This window comes from Pinus tabuliformis, chromosome 9 (genome assembly GCF_031772625.1).
Source record: "Pinus tabuliformis cultivar Carrire ecotype Pingquan chromosome 9, CPIR1, whole genome shotgun sequence".
Lineage (NCBI taxonomy): Eukaryota > Viridiplantae > Streptophyta > Pinopsida > Pinales > Pinaceae > Pinus > Pinus tabuliformis.
In genome coordinates, this window is record NC_142307.1 from 1,458,384,899 (window position 1) to 1,458,389,659 (window position 4,761).

Here is a 4,761-nt window from a genome sequence, read left to right on the forward strand (position 1 = left end):
ATACTAAAATTAGGTAAGAAACTGTTAAATTTCTAATTTTATTTATTTATTTCTCTAATCACAAGTTTAAAGCCTCTAAATATTTGAAGCTTGTTGATTCCTTTATCTACAACAATTCCAATCAAAAGTGGAGTGTTTTTAGCTATATGATATTATCATTGCCCTTACCTAATCTAAATGTAAAAACGATCTTATGTATTTCAAATATGAGTAGAAAGCCACTTGCTCTACATATCCCTGGATTCCCTCTTTATGTCATTTCAGAAAACCTTTGGACTCGCTCATCACAATCTCTGGTGGTCCAACTTACTTAGGAACATTGATCTCACTTGTGATATACATTAGTCTAATATAATATTTAAAAATAAAATAAAAAACAACATTCAAGTATGGATGTAAATTATAATATGTTTATAAATACTTTTTGGGCATGAGGTTAAACAACAAATGAGGGTAGTATTTGTTCTGAAGTATGGAACTAAAGCTAAATGCTTGAAAGCACATGAGTCTATTATTGAAGTCTCAATGATGATAACAAGGGATACTAGCTTTCTTGTTGATACTATTTAGGATGAAACGACCTTTTAGTCTGAGTAAGTCAAACCTACATTCAATTAGCTAAGATCTTGTCTTCCTCTGACATAGGTAAATAGGTTAATGATTCAAGATGTAGAGACATCTAATGGGTGAGAAAGTTGATCCCCTTATGGACCACCAAAAAGTTATTACTGGCAACGATGTTTCCTTGGAGATTATGATGTGTCTACATGTATTCATGTGTAGTTGCCCTCAATATTGGGAGTCCACACTATAAGTGGATTTGAGCTGTGAATTATTTTCCTCCATGAAAAAAATAAAGAAAGAAAAGGGTTTCCAATATGGAATTGCCAAAATATGTTTATGAAGAAATCTTGAATATCAAATCTATTTTAATGAAGTTTCTTTCTTAAATATTTATAGGAAAATGAATATGTTAACAAATACCTTGTGTAAAGATAGACATAGTTCTCAATTCTTAACATATATGGGCACATTTAGAGAATTATCTTTCTAAATATGATTTAAGACCCTTTTATTATTATTTTTACATCTCATTTCAACATTTTTGAACTTTCTCTTATCTTTTATTGTTATTTGTAAAGTTGTAAACTCGGCCATATAATTGTCATCCATTTATTTCTTTTGGAAAAATTTGGAAGACTATATAGAGCTAGTATAACCTTGTTAAAGGTTAAAATGTATTTAATATGATGCTTGAGTTAGATTAAATTATATGATAACTTATGATTGATTATATTTTACAAAAATGTTATAAAAAATGATGTGATATAAAGATTTCTAAAATTTAGATTTTAAATGCTTTAACATATAAATATAAATAGTATTGGGAATTTTTTTTTAGGTTTTTGAAATTTGAGAATTAAATAAAATAAATTTTTTTTATTGAAATGAGAATTAAATAAAATATTTTTTTTATTGAAATGAGAATTTATGGAGAATGGGTAACTACAAAAAATCTAGTGTTACTATTATACCTTTTACAACTATTTCATTAATACTACAAACAAACCAATTACAATATGTCCCCAAAACTTAAACCCATATAACTACTAATAAATTATTTATAGGATCTTAGTATATCGACTTGCAAATAGTTGGATATACTCTTGGTGTTATAGTGACAACTATGAGGATTGATCCTGGATCTCCCAGAATAGCACTGGCAGTTACCGATTCACCACGTGGTTAAAAAAAAAATAAAAAAATTATTCATCAAATCACTACAACTAAAAATCTTTTGACAAAACAAATAAAATCTAACCAAATAAATAATAATATAAATTTGTTCTCCTAATAAACCGGTGAATGTAGAACATAGGTAACCCCTCAAGTAAATGAAACAACTATCTATGTAACTCCATCTAAATTTCCACCTCTATTTGTAAGTAATAAATTCGATTAAAGATAGGTTTAACAATAAATAGAATTTAATTTTAGGCAACTATCTATGTAATTCCATCTAAATTTCCTATTATTTAAATTTGTTCTCCTAATAAACCGGTGAATGTAGAACAGAGGTAACCCCTCAAAAACCGGTGAATGTAGAATAGAGGTAACCCCTCAGGTAAATGAAACAACTATCTATGTAATTCCATCTAAATTTCCACCTCTATTTGTAATTGTTCTCCTAATAAACCGGTGAATGTAGAACAGAGGTAACCCCTCAAAAACCGGTGAATGTAGAATAGAGGTAACCCCTCAGGTAAATGAAACAACTATCTATGTAATTCCATCTAAATTTCCACCTCTATTTGTAAGTAATAAATTCGATTAAGGATGGTTTAACCATAGATAGAATTTAATTTTAGGCGACTATCTATGTAATTCCATCTAAATTTCCACCTGAATTTGTAAGTAATAAATTCGATCAAAGATGGGTCTAACAATAGATAGAATTTAGTTTTAGGATCTTAAGTAATTTGCTGAGTGCAATGTGAGGATAATTCAGAAGATATTTGGAAGGCAGGAAGGGCCTAAGCCGAGATAGGGAGAGATGTATTTTCAAGCTTCTAAGTGGAAAATCAGTGTTATATCTAAGCACTTTCGCAGGGATAAGGAACTGAATTTCTATTCAGAGGCTTAAACGTAACGAGTCAATTGCCTTGCTTGCAATGTGGGATGCAGTTTTCATCACTGCCAAATAGGAGTAAAACAATATGGTCAGCTAATTCTCTGCAAAAATCCTTTGGGTTGTCGATTACCGGTGAGTGAGCTTCCATTTAATTTTGAAGCTCGCAAATTCCTCTTTTTGTTATTATTGAATTGCTTTGCAGACCCGTGGAATTTGTTTCCCTCTATGGCTGTTTTGATGACTTCTTGTCTGCATGGAAGAGAATATGCGCCTCTGAATAGATTTCTGTTCTCTAGCAGAAACCCACTTGGATTCTCAGGTCATCCAAGTTGTTTAGGTCGGCAACAGGGGGAGTTGATTCAGGTGGGTTCCTTTCTATTGCAGTGTAGTCCTATTGACCCTTTGAAGAAGAAACCGACCATCAGCAATTCAGATGATGCAAATATTAAGGGGTCCTGCACTAAACAAGCTGCTGTGGATAATTCTTATGGAACTTCTGTTTCTGAAGATCCGACCTTGGGGTTAGTAAATACAAAGCATGTAGAGACATATGTCGAATTGCCCACAAAAAATGATCCTAGGTTGAAACCTTCGGTAGAAGAAAGGGCAAAGGCATCCTTAACATCAATATCTTTATTTGAGAAACTGGAGCAATCTCTGGAAGGGTTAAGGAAGCTTATGTCACCTCGACGGAAGGGCGATATCTGGGATGTCATGCTGATGAGTATTTCTTTTGCTGTTTATGTATATATATCACAGAAGATTGTGTGTGCATACTGTAAGTGGCAGTCTATGCTTAGACATTAGAGTTGCTCTTTCTGGAGAATAACTAAAAAAACATATGTAAAACTGTTCCTTTGTATTTTTAAGCTTAATTGTTTAAAAAAAATCTAGTCATGTGTCAGAGAACTGGTAGTAAACTTGACATTTCATATATATACAAGAAAAGGACCCAGAGAATATATTTACATACCGGAGAGATTCCTCACAGAAATATGTGAAACCTTCTGACTGGCTTTGTAATTACTGTATATTCTTCTTCTAGCAGTTTTTTGCCCTGTTAAGATCAAAATCTTAGTCTTAATAAGATATTTTATTATCGATCTTTCTTATGTCGAACTGTCGAACTGGAATCCTGTCTGTATTTCTTGAATATGTGTGGTGTATGATCATGGTGAACTGAAACATTCCCAATATAGGGTGTCGCTTCATGGCTATAAAGAGGTCCTCTAAATTTATAATGGTATCATCTCCACCCACACTTAATACAGATGAACATTGTGTTGAGCTATGTTATAAGGTTGGTCGAATTTTAATTTTGAGGTTTGAAATTAGGTGTAGGTGTAGCTATGAATTTTATGTACATGTATAAAATTCTGTTCTTCTATTTCCAAACCGTGAAACCCGAGTGGAGGAATTATGTTTGACAAAGGTTCGTATTCTCTTTCCAAACCGTGAAACCCGAGTGGAGGAATTACGTTTGACAAAGGTTTACGAAGAGTCTAGGTCGTGTCAGTTTATCCAAAATGTTTGCAAAGTTCACATATGTCCAGATTGGATGTGATAATACTAACAACAGTAGTACTTTTACTTGTATAACTGCACCCTACTTTTAAAATTACAAATCAAATCCACTTCCTTTAGTTATCCAGCAAGTTTTTCTTTTTTTGTCCCTTCTTGATAGATATGAATTTTCAATTTTGCAGCCCCTAACATAACCCATTTAATTTTGCCAGCCAGCTTCCTTCTTTATTCTGGGGGATCTTGGAGGTTATTATTGCCTTTATTCCAGGTATATGAAGTTCACTATCAAAAGGGATTCTTGAAAGACAGTCTGTTAGTTTTCAGAGTTCAGAGCCATGCTAATGGGCAACCATTGAACTAATGGATTAAGCTTTGCCTCCTTATTCGTTTCATGGCCAACTCATATTGCTTATAGTAGAAAGATATTCCTTTCCCTGTCCCCAATCAAACCACGTTCCCCATTCTTTCTTGGGTTTCCTTTACATGCCCCCATCAATGTTCAAATTGAGCCATCCTTCAGGGTCTTTCAATAGTAATGCCTCTCATTTGCTTATAGCCTTATACATCACTTTCCCAATTCTACAGCTTCTGATAATGCCCTGATC

At 32.9% G+C, this 4,761-nt stretch overlaps 1 long non-coding RNA gene across 1 annotated transcript; it reads left to right on the top strand.

Moving 5' to 3' along the window:
- The first annotated feature begins 2,409 nt into the window (after positions 1-2,409).
- LOC149154082 (uncharacterized) lies at positions 2,410-3,737 on the top strand. Its single transcript, XR_016262510.1, has 2 exons — positions 2,410-2,764; positions 2,932-3,737. It is a non-coding gene; the product is annotated as an uncharacterized LOC149154082 (long non-coding RNA).
- Positions 3,738-4,761: the final 1,024 nt, after the last annotated feature.